Source organism: Sapajus apella, unplaced genomic scaffold (genome assembly GCF_009761245.1).
Source record: "Sapajus apella isolate SASKATOON/1434 unplaced genomic scaffold, GSC_monkey_1.0 scaffold35, whole genome shotgun sequence".
NCBI classification, from domain to species: domain Eukaryota; kingdom Metazoa; phylum Chordata; class Mammalia; order Primates; family Cebidae; genus Sapajus; species Sapajus apella.
In genome coordinates, this window is record NW_022436975.1 from 14004026 (window position 1) to 14016898 (window position 12873).

At 38.4% G+C, this 12873-nt stretch overlaps 1 protein-coding gene and 1 pseudogene across 3 annotated transcripts in view; both read left to right on the forward strand.

Moving 5' to 3' along the window:
- NKAIN3 (sodium/potassium transporting ATPase interacting 3) overlaps positions 1-12873 on the forward strand; it is a 650466-nt gene that overhangs the window by 567766 nt on the left and 69827 nt on the right. The window lies entirely within an intron of this gene.
- Positions 6880-11501, forward strand: LOC116563406 (annotated as a pseudogene).

Sequence of the window (12873 nt, forward strand, 5' to 3'; positions counted from 1 at the left end):
TTTAAGATGATACCTCAATGTGGTTTTGATTTGCATTTCTCTAGTGACCAGTGATGAAGAGCATTTTTTCATATGTTTGTTGGCCTCATATATGACTTCTTTCATAAAGTGTCTGTTCATATCCTTTGCCCACTTTTGAATGGGTTTGTTTGTATTTTTCTTGTAAATCTGTTTTAGTTCTTTATAGATTCTGGATATTAGCCCTTTGTCTGATGAGTAGATTGCAAAAAATTTTTTCCCATTCTGTTGGTTGCTGGTTCACTCTAATGATTGTTTCTTTTGCTGTACAGAAGCTCTGAAGTTTGATTAGATCCCATTTGTCTATCTTGGCTTTTGTCACCATTGCTTTTGGTGTTTTAGTCATGAAGTCCTTGCCTATGCCTATGTCCTAGATGGTTTTGCCTATATTTTCTTCTAGAGTTTTTATGGTGTAAGGTTTTATGTTTAAATCTTTAATCCATCTGGAGTTAATTTTACTGTGACGTGACAGGAAGGGGTCCAGTTTCTGCTTTCTGCACACTACAAGCCAGTTTTCCCAACACCATTTATTAAATGTGGAGTCCTTTCCCCATTGCTTGATTTTGTCAGGTTTGTTAAAGGTCAGATGGTTGTAGATGTGTGGTGTTGCTTCTGAGGCCTCTGTTCTGTTTCATTGGTTTATGTCTCTGTTTTGGTACCAGTACCATGCTGTTTTGATTACTATAGCCTTATAGTATATTTTGAAGTCTAGCAGTGTAATGCCTCCAGCTTTGTTCTTTTTGCTTAGGATCTCTTGGCTATATAAGCTCTCTTGTGTTTCCACATGAAGTTTAAAGTGGTTTTTTCAAGTTCTGTGAAGGTCATTGGTAGCTTGATGGGGATAGCATTGAATCTATAAACTGCTTTGGGTAATATGGCCATTTTCATGATATTGGTTTTTCCTAACCATGAGCATGGAATGTTTTTCCATCTGCTTGTGTCCTCTCTTATTTCGTTGAGCAGTGGTTTGTAGTTCTCCTTGAAGAGGTCCTTTACATCCTTTGTTAGTTGTATTCCTAGGTATTTTATTCTCTTTGTAGCAATTGTGAATGGCAGTTCACTCTTGATTTGGCTCTCTGTTTGTCTGTTATTGGTATATAGAAATTCTTGTGATTTCTGCATATTGATTTTGTATCCTGAGACTTTCCTGAGGATGCTTATCAGTTTGAGGAGATTCTGGGCTGAGATGATGGGGTCTTCTAAATATATAATCATGTCATCTGCAAATGGAGACAGTTTGACTTCCTCCTTTCATAATTGAATGCCCTTTGGTTCTTTTTCTTGCCTAATTGCTCTGGCTAGAACTTCCAATGCTATATTGAATAGGAGTGATGAGAGAGGGCATCCTTGTCTAGTGCCTGATTTCAAAGGGAATGTTTCCAGCTTTTGCCCATTCAGTATAATATTGGCTGAGGGTTTGTCATAAATAGCTTTTATTATTTTATGATACATCCTGTCGATACCTAGTTTATTGAGAGTTTTTAGCATGAAAGGCTGTTGAATTTTGTCAAAGGCCTTCTCTGCATCTATTGAGATAATCATGTGGTTTTTGTCTTTGGTTCTGCTTAGGTGATGGATTACGTTTATTGACTTGGGTATGTTGAACCAGCCTTGCATCCCTAGGATGAAGCCTGCTTGATTGTGATGAATAATCTTTTTGATGTGCTGTTGCATTCGGTTTGCCAGTATTTTATTGAAGATTTTTGCATCTATGTTCATCATGGATATTGGCCTGAAGTTTTCTTTCTTTGTTGAATATCCACTGGGTTTTGGCATTAGGCTGATGTTGGTCTCATAAAATAAGTTAGGGAGGATTCCCCTTTTCTTGTTGTTTGGTATAGTTTCAGAAGAAATGGAACCAGCTCCTCTTTGTATGTCTGGTAGGATTCAGCTGTAAACCCATCTGGACCTGGACTTTTTTGGTTGGTAGGCTATTTATTGCTGCCTCAACTTCAGCCCTTGTTATTGGTCTGTTCAGCGTTTCAACTTCTTCCTGATTTAGTCTTGGTAGAGTGCAAGTGTCCAGGAATTTATCCATTTCTTCCAGATTTACTGGTTTGTGTGCATAGAGTTGTTTGTAGTAATCTCTGACGGTAGTTTGTATTTCCGTGGAATCAGTGGTGATATCCCCTTTATCATTTTTTATTGCATCTATTTGATTCTTCTCTCTTTTCTTTTTTATTAATCTGGCTAGCAGTCTATTTTGTTGATCTTTTCAGAAAACCAGCTCCTGGATTTATTGATTTTTTGAAGGGTTTTTTGTGTCTCTATCTCCTTCAGTTTGGCTCTGATCTTAGTTGTTTCTTGTCTTCTTCTAGCTTTTCAGGTTTTTTTTATCTTGCTCCTCTAGCTCTTTAAATTTTGATGATAGGGTGTCAATTTTAGATATTCTCTTGCTTCTCATGTGGGCATTTATTGCTCTAAATTTCCCTCTTGACACGGCTTTAAATGTGTCCCAGAGATTCTGGTAAGTTGTGTCTTCATTCTGATTGGTTTTGAAGAACATCTTTATTTCTGCCTTCATTTAATTGTTTATCCAGTCCACACTCAAGAGTAAGTTGTTCAGTTTCCACGTAATTGTGCAGATTTGAGTGAGTTTCTTAATCCTGAGATCTGATCTGATTGTGCTGTGGTCTGACAGACTGTTATGATTTCTGTTCTTTTGCATTTGCTGATGAGTGATTTGCTTCCAATTATGTGGTCAATTTTATAATAAGTGCAATGTGGTGCTGAGAATAATTTATATTCTGTGGATTTGGGGTAGAGCATTCTGTATATGTCTATTAGGTCCGCTTGGTCCAGCTCTGCATTCAAGTCCTGGATGTCCTTCTTAATTTTCTATCTCCATTTGTCTAATATTGACAGTGGGGTGTTGAAGTCTCCCACTATTATTGTGTGGGAGTGTAAATCTCCTTTTAGGTCATTAAGAACTTGCTTTATGTATCTGAGTGCTCCTGTGTTGGGTGCATATATATTTAGGATAGTTAGCTCTTCTTGTTGGATTGATCATTTTACCATTATGTAATGCCCTTCTTTGTCTCTTTTGATCTTTATTGGTTTGAAGTCCATTTTTCAGAGACTAGGATTGCAACCCCTACTCTTTTTTGTTCTCTATTTTCTTGGTAAATCTTCTTCCATCCCTTTATTTTGAGTCTATATGTGTCTTTGTACATGAGATGGGTTTCCTGAATACAGCACACTGATGGGTCTTGACATTTTTATCCAGTTTGCCAGTCTGTGTCTTTTGATTGGGGCATTTAGGCCATTTACATTCGATGTTAATATTGTTATGTGTGAATTTGATCCTGCCATTTTGTTACTAGCTGGTTTTCTCACCCATTAGTTGACCCAGTTTCTTCATTGCATTTTTGGTCTTTGCTATTTGGTGTGCTTTTGCAGTGGCTGATACTTGTTCCTTTCCGTGTTTAGTGTTTCTTTCAGGAGTTCTTGTAAGGCAGGTTTGGTGGTGGCGAAATATCTCAGTAATTGCTTGTCCGTAAAGGATTTTATTTCTCCTTCACTTATGAAGCTTAGTTTGACTGGATATGAGATTCTGGGTTGAAAGTTCTTTTCTTTAATGATGCTGAATATTGGCCCCCACTCTCTTCTGGTTTTTCTTTTCTTTATTTTTTTTTATGGTTTCTTCCAAGAGCTCTGCTGTGAGTCTGATTGGCTTCCCTCTGTGGGTGACCTGTCCTTTCACTCTGGCTGTCCTTAGCATTTTTTCCTTCATTTCAACCTGGTGAATCTGACGATTATGTGCCTTGGGATTGCTCTTTTTGAGGAATATTTTTGTGGAGTTCTCTGTATTTCTTGGATTTGAATGTTGGACTGCCTTGCTAGTCTAGGGACGTTCTCCTAAATAATATCCTGGAGTGCGTTTTCTGGCTTGGATTCATTCTCCGCGTCACATTCAGGTACACTGATCAAGTGTAGATTAGGTCTTGTCACATAATCCCATTTATCACCCACCTTCTGAAGCCTGTTTCTGTCAATTCATTGCACTCTTTTTCAACCATGTTGTGTTCCTGTGTTGATGAGGAGAGGTGATCCTTTGAAGGAAATGAGGCATTCTGGTCTTTGATGGTTTCATCTTTTTTGTACTTGTTTTTTCCCATCTTGATGGATTTACCTGGCTTGATGAGGTCACTTGTCTGTCTGTTGAGGTGCTTCTCATGCATGTGTCTTTATAATACAATGATTTATAATTCCTTGGGTATACACCCAGTAATGGGATTTCTGGGTCAAATGGTATTTCTAGTTCTAGATCCTTAAGGAATTACCACACTGCCTTCCACAATGATTGAACTCGTTTACACTCCCAACAACAATACAAAAGTGTTCGTATTTCTCCATATCCTCTCCAGCATCTGTCATTTCCTGACTTTTTAATGATTGTCATTCTAACTGGGGTGAGATGGTATCTCAATGTGGTTTTTATTTGCATTTCTGTAATGACCAGTGATAATGGTCATATGTTTGAAGGGTGTATACATGTCTCCTTTTGAGAATTATCTGTTCATATCCTTCACCCACTTTTAATGGGATTTTTTTTCCTGTAAATTTGTTTAAGTTCTTTGTAGATTCAGAATTTTAGCCCTTTGTCAGATGGGTAGACTACAAAAATTTTCTCCCCTTCTGTAGGTTGTCTTTTCACTCTAATGATAACTTCTTTTGCTGTGCAGAAGCTCTTTAGCTTAATTAGATCCCATTTGTCTATTTTGCCTTTTGTTGCCATTGCTTTTGGTGTTTTAGTCATGAAGTCTTTGCCCATGCCTATGTGCTGAATGGTATGGCCTAGGTTTTCTTCTAGGTTGTTTATGGTTTTAGGTCTTATGTTTAAAACTTTAATCTATCTTGAGTTAATTTTTGTATAAGATGTAAGGAAGGGATTAAGAGAACTCTCTCTCTGAGGATCACCTCTATAGAGTCTGACTATATCACTGGAGAAAACAAGTTTTATCCATCAAACCTTCATCATCAACACATAAAGTGTTGGTGTCACTTCCTGGGTGGAGCCAAATCTCCTTTGGGCCATTAGCACAGACCAGAAGAACATCAATGACATGCACAGGTCAGCCAAGAACAGATTTATTTACTGGCCCTCTTCTTTCCTCAAGCTGCCAGATCTAGTACCTTCTCAATTACAGAGCCAGAAAGTCAATTCCAAACTTTCTGCATTTTAATTCCTAAAGAATTCAACTATTCAATTGCCTGCTACATACATACATACACAGAATTTGTCCATCTTGAAACTCTGGCAAGACTGTAAAGTATATTGTTCACCTTGAAGCAGCAAAAAGCAGGTAGAGAACACCTGTTAGCCCCAGAAGAGCACCCATTATTAGGGAGGCCCCCACACTCCCAATGTCCCTCTCCTTCACAATCACATGCTATGTCTCCATTGCTCTTCAGGCACATTGGTTTCTATCAATTTCTTCATGAAAGCCCTGGGAAGGCATCCTTATTTTGTGATTCTTGAGAAATCTATATTCACGCCATTAAGAAGGATAGATCAGAAGCATTCTTCTGCCAGAATACCAGAAAACAATCACAAATACCTTTGCTAAATGCTTTGCAATCCATTCCAATCATATTAGCAGATAAACTGAATGCCATAAGTTCTGCTTCAATGAGACATATGTGTTCCTAAGAAATAATGCTATAAAAAACACAAGACTTATGGGGAAAATGGGTCAGGGGAACAAGACTTAAATACTTCATCAGTAACGTATTAAAAAATAAAGATCTATTAAAATGATATAACATACATACATATTATGTGGTTAAGTGGTGGTTAAGGGGCACATATATACTACAATAAATGGGGTATTTTATTTGAAAGGGATCTGCAGTTTACTTTTGGAAATTCACAAAAGAAGGGTTGCAGCCTATAAGTTACTGTGAAGTAGAAGAAAAGTTTTTGAAATTTGATGGAAAATTGTAACTCTGGATGTGGATGGGTGTGGCTCATAATGCATGCAGTGAACTGAGGTAGCTGGTAGATGCCTGCATCCATGTGTGCATTTTACGCCTTCCTACACAGCTTTGCCCAGCTAGGTGCAGTGTTCTGGGTTCACCTATTGTCTCTCTTAAGCAAATGTGAAATTTGCATTATGTTCACATTGCTCCCTAATACTTCCCCAATTGTTACATTCAGATTGTTTCCTAATATATCCATCATATTGGGACAAATTCACATTTCAAATCAAGCATTCTAGCACAGCTGATGGTACTTGAAGCCATATCTTTAATTTATGCCATCATCAGAGAAAAAGTCAGAACAGCTTCTTCAAGCACTTCCAGCCTCTACCTTCAGACGTCCCTTTCTATATTAATCTTCATTTCCATCCTTGTTGCTTTTCAGCATTTACTGTCCTCTGCCCCCAACACCATTCTAAGGCCAGGAAGCAAAACCATTGAGAGATGCAAAGTAACTAACAGTAAACTGTAGAACAGTCCTTGAGAGTGGAAACTGGATTTGGTTGTCCACTTTGTACATACATTTGACTCGCTGGCTACAAAGTTGGTAGAACAACTTCATCAACCTTTTGCAGGGGCTTCAAAAATTGTTAGGCCCATTTCTGGGCTGCCTCTGAAGAAAAGAAATTTGCTTCAGATCTTTTTCTGAACTACTATCCTCAAAGCTATCTGCTGGCAAGTACCTTGGGCTTCTGCCCTCTTACATCTTGATCTTCTTTCCTGGAACAAGGCTAATATCCTTGCTGAGCCTTTGCACTCTGCTTCTGACAGTGTAGAATGTACCTCTCTCCTTGGACTTGCTGGGAACCATGCCAGGCCACATCCCATCATATCTTGTTGACTTTGTCAAAGCTCCATTTTCGCAATGCATCTGCTGGGATGCCAGTTCTTCTTGCCTCACAGTTAACTCGAATTATTTTCTCTTCTACTCCACCCAAAAATGCATCTTCCAGGGTGAACCAACAGTAAGATCACAGAATGGGGCATTTCTTTTTGGTCACCATCCCGCAAGAAGTTCAATTTTTTTGAACTTCACTGCATTATTTGAATAGAGTCAACTTAGTAATTGCCTTGTAAAAGAGACGACATATTCATTCTTTCTAAATAACATAACTGTAATGCTATTTTGTAATTTCTCATTATATTATGATATTAGCATATTTGTTGCAAATAAATGAGAGTGCTATTTTTATTAGTAGTTTGGCTTTAATTAATGTTTGCTAGTATGAATAATTTTAGAATTAAATCATGAACAAGTTTGAATCAGCAGCCTAATCACATTCTAAAATAACTTTAAATGAATGAGTGCATAAAGAAGGCAGATTCATCTTGATGTGTATGAAGGAGCTGACATAGGTGATTTCTTCATTTGTTCTTTAGTGTCACATGTGAAACAAATTGCCTCTCTTGATATCCATATGGTGCATTTAGGGCTCCAATTGTTTCCTTGCATTATAAAGCTGTGCTTGTCCTAACTAAATTTCTACTTTCACATATTTTATTTAAAACAGTCTGTTTGATCTAAGGTTCAGTTTGGCTATTGAGACTGATTGCCAAAAAGTGAATTTGCCACCAGAAATTCAATTATACAAACAATATTAATAAAACCAGACAGCTGCCCCTCTGTATTTTAAAGCAGTAAAAATATGATTTGGCTTCTCATTTACATGGAAGATCCGATTCATCATGTTAACAGAGTCAAACAGAAGAAATATTTCATACAGATAGGAGTGGGCAAAGCAGTCCGTTCTAGAAAGAAATTGGCAATTTACAAAAAAAAAAGAAGAAGAAGAAAGTATAATATGGAATCAATGAATGAGATCATAACTGACATTTTCAGTATCACACAGAAAATAGTGAGTATAGATAAAGTAAAAATTAAAATGCACTTATATTTCAAATTTCAAAGATTAAAGAAACTGGCTTCTTGAAAAGAGAATCATATATTTAAAAACTAAAATAAAGAGTGCAATTGAAAAATAACACATTTTCAGGGACAAAAATTATTTAACATTTAGTATTATATTTGAGTTTTCCTTCTTTCATGAAAAAGGCGCTGAAAATCACGAAAAATTCTTAGTTCCAAATAAAATAGATTCAAGAGTTTTTAAAGATCACCGAAAATTGTTTTGGAATTGGAAAAAATAACATTGAATGATTTATAGCTTTTAGAAGAGATAGGATACAAATCAATGCTTGAAGAAATGGAAAGAATGAAGACTCAGGGAATAACATAGAGACCAAAAAAAAAAAAAAAAGAATATTCCACAGAGAAGTTAGATAATATAAGCATAGCTTTGGGGGCTCAGATTAAGAAAAACAGCAGTAGTTTTTGTTTTTTACAAAAACTCTAAAAGGAGCTTAAAATGGTTTATTTTTCCACAATGCAGGAGTGACAAGGCGCGGTTTTAAGTGTGTGTGTGTGTGTGTGTGTGTATACACACACATATATAGCATATGTGTATGTGTATGCAATATATGTTGGCATGTAAGCACACGTGTACATGCAAGGATATGCCTGTATATGCATGTGCATATTTATGTGTGTGAGCATTAATGCTTTGATCCTCTGTATCATATATCTCTCAAGTTAAAAAAAGGGTATTTCCCATCCTGCTCATTGGAAGATGCAGCTGAGGTGATGTTTCCTTCTATTATTTTCCTTTCACCTTCTCGCTCCAATTCTGTCTCCCGCTGGCATTTTTCCAATAACTCAGCCTGTCTCTTCTGTTTCTTTTTTAGTTTTTTTGTTTTTAGGTATTTTTCCTATAGGGTCCTGCTGTGGGGTCATACTCAGTGCAGACCTGAAGGAGGAGGGTGCACCTGCTTTCTGCCACTCATTGGCTTAGCTGTCATTCTTCTCACACAGGCATCATCCACACACATCAAGATGTTTTCCAGATTTATGTCAGTGTGAATGATCTTGCACTTACTGTATACATAATCTTACCCTTGAAGGACCTGTCGAGTGATACTCTTCACCCAACATACTGGGAGGCCTTGATAGATGGACTTGAAGATCCACTTGAGATGGTGGCCACGCACTTCAAAGATGCAGACATGCATCCCATTCGGGTCTGAAATCTTGAAGTCCTCAGTGAGCTGGACCATCATGTCTTTGTTTGGGTCACTGGGATCACGTTCCCAAACACATTTGAGCAATTTTATTTCATCCAAGGCTGTCTCTGTATAATGCTGGGCACTTTTTACAACTTTCGTTGTAAACGGAAGTTTACAACTTTCGTTGCAACAAATCTTTTCCCCTGCATATCCCAGCCCAGCCAGACAGTAGAGAAGTGCCTCCATCCAAGCTTTCTAATAACATGATACTGGCCATTAAAGAGGTCTCCAATTTTCACTGGATGATAGTCACCTTTGCAGTAGTCCCCATGGTCCTCTTGCCCTTCATCATCTGATCCAGGGTCTCCTCCTCTGGCTCTGGGGGTGTGGGGTCTGGCAAAGGTGGCGGTGGTGGTGGTGACGGTGGAGGAGGAGGAGGAACTGAAGGAGCTTTCTCTTGAGGCTCAGGCTTTTTCCCGATGTTTCTCTCTTTTTGGCCTCGGCTTTGGGGACACTTTCCGCCAGCTCATTCCGACACGGTGGAAGCGGAAGAGGCGGTGCCAGAGTGGAGCTGGACTGCAGCCTCCCCTCGCACAGCCTGCCGGGAGGAGGTGGGAACCGCGCATGCGCTGCCCCCGCTCCCACGGATGGCTAATACTGCCCAGAAGTGAAACTGAAAACAAGATTAGAGGAGGCAGTCGAGGCACAGACCGCAAAGGACAATGGTGAAGCTGGGTACCAGGAAGAGAAAGAAGACTTTGAGAAGAAAACATTGAAAAAGATGCAGAAGATGTAGATCAGGAATTCACAAACATAGACCCCACGTGGATAGAATCACCTAAAACCAATGGCGGTATTGAGAATGGCCCATTCTTACTGGAGCAGCAACTGGGCAAGGAAGAGGATAATGACTGCCCAAATCCTGAGGAATATAATCTGAGCCAAATGTGGAAAGGGATTACACATATAGCAGCTCCTATGAAAAATTCAATGGTGAATTGCCAAAGGGACAGCACAAAATTCCGTTTCCAGAGTTTTCTGCCTCGTTGTTCTCTGGATCCTTAGAACCTGTGGCCTGCGGCTCTGTGCTTTCTGAGGGATCACCACTTACTGAGCAAGGGGAAAGTAGTCCATCCCATAACAGAAGCAGGATGGTTCCAGCTCCAGTACTGGGGATTTGCCAAAAACAAAAACCCAGTGGCTGACTTGTTGGTAATCACCTGGATCCACAAAATGCAGATCAAATTAAAGTAAAAATTACTGACCTGGGAAATTCTTGTTGGGTGCATAAGCACTTCACAGAAGACATCCAGATGCGTCAGTACCACCCCATAGAGGTCTTAATAGAAGCAGGATACAGCACCTGTGTGGACATCTGGAGCACGGCGTGTATGGCATTTGAGCTGGCAACAGGAGATTATTTGCTTGAACCACATTCTGGGAAGACTATTCCAGAGACGAAATCACATAGCATTGATCATTGAACTGCTGAGGAAAATCCCTCAAAAATATGCTATGTTGTTGAGGAAATATTTTAAGGAGTTTTTCACCAGAAAAGGAGAACTGCAACACATCCTGAAGCTGAAGCCCTGGAGCCTCTTTGATGTACTTCTCAAAAAGTATAGCTGGCCCCATGAAGATGCTGCAGTTTACAGATTTCTTGATGCCAATGTTAGAAATGGCTCCAGAAGAACAAGCCTCAGCTGGCATATAACTTCAGCATCCTTGGTTGAATTCTTAGCAAATTCTACCAGTGTTGCATTCTGAGCTAGCAAATGTTCCCAGTACATGGGACCTAAATGGTGACTCCCATTCTTTAACAGGATTACAAGTGAGCTGGTCTCATCCTCAGACCTTTATTTTGCTTTGAGGCACTGTTGTTTGACATTTCGTTTTTGTGCGCTGTGATCCTGGGGAAGGGGAGTCTTTTGTTTTCAGCTAAGTAGTTTACTGACCATTTTCTTCTGGAAACAATAACATGTTTCTAAGCATTGTTTCTTGTGTTGTGTGACATTCAAATGTCATTTCTTTGAATGAAAAATACTTTCCCCGTTGTGGCTGGGCAGGTTTTGTAACTATTTATGAAGAAATTATCTTAGCTGAGTACTATATAATTTACAATCCTTGGACACAAGAAATAGCAAGGAAATGTACAATTTTATCTTCTGGCAAAGAGACATCATTCCTGTATTATAGTGTATGTAAATGCACCCTGTAAATTTTAATTACCATTAAATATGGGAGTGGGTCTTAGATTTCAGAAAAGCTAACAAGTTTTGAGTGCTTTGTAGCTTATGTTGTATGTAGCAGACTAACTGCTCCAAGAAGTTGTGCAAACTTTTCATTCCATAACAGTCCTTACACTTTGGATTGTAAACAAAGTGGCCCTGGGTTGTAAGATGTCATTCTCTACATGGCACTTTAAAGGAAGAAAATATATGCTTTTCTTTCTAAAATATGCATTATAATTTAGCATTCCCATTTGTATTTTTTGCATATTTTTTGAAGTACTTTTAAAGAGAAAAAGCGATTTCCCTTTAAAAATGTGATGGCTCAGTCGGCTGTGGTGGCTCATGCCTGTAATCCCAGCACTTTGGAAGGGAGAAGTGGGCAGATCACCTTAGGTCAGGAGTTCGAGACCAGCCTGGTGAAACCCTGTTTCTACTAAAAATACAAAAAAATTAGCCTGGTGTGGTGACGTGCACCTGTAATTCCAGCTACTCGGGAGGCTGAGGCAAGAGAATCGCTAGAACCCAAGAGGCAGAGGTTGCAATGAGCCGAGATCATGCCATTGCACTTCAGCTTGGGCAACAGGAGCGAAACTTCAACAAACACACAAAAAAGGTGATGGCTCAATGTCATGTCATGTTGCCTCCTCTGCACACTGTAAGTTAAGCTCTACTAGATTAAATTGGAAAAGAGAAACATGTTCATTGAGTGTAATGAAAAAATACATGTATTTTTGGAAAAGCATGATCATGCTTGTGTAGAACTCAAGCTATGGTATATACAATTTGCAGTGCAGTGGGCAGAGTACTCCTCACAGCTCAAAGGTAACAGTGATCACATTCATTCCATAAGTAGCTGTATGTGTGGCTACAATAAATTTTACTAGCTTTTTCATTGTCTTCCCATGAAATGAAGTTGAGAAAATGATTTTCCCTTTCCTGGTTGCTCACAGTTTTGTTTATGCATTTCCTTAAAATTAATTGTAGAATCCAGGACACAAACCATCGTAGGCATTACAATTTTAGAATGTGATGTATATGTAGCCTCTTTTAGAACCCAATGAATTGAATGTCTTTTTATTTTAAATTTTACATTCATTAAGTTTCCTCATTTTTTACTTTTCCATTAACATTTATCCATATGCCTTTGCAATAACTAGATTCTGAAAATCTAACAAGTATTGTAACAATAATTTATTGTTTGAGGTGTTGCAGTTGTCTTAAAAATTAAAGAGTTTGGGGTTTTTTCCCCCAGGAAAAAAAGGTGAAGAGAGAGTAATCATAGGGTATCTACTTTTTGTATTCAAGAAGCAGGAAGAACACCCGAATGATTAAAAACATGATCTTTAGAGTCATACGCATCTGAGTTAGAATTCTGACATTTCACTTTTACGTTGTGTCATATTAGGCAATTTCATTAGTCTTCTCGTGTCTCAATTTCTTCTTTACAAATTGAAGATGGTAGTAACTTCTTCATAAGTCTGTTTAAAGTATTGAATGAGATCATGTGTAAAGCCCTCAACATAGTGCCTTGCACAGTGTATGATCAATACATGATTTCAGTGTAATCATTATTTTTACTGAT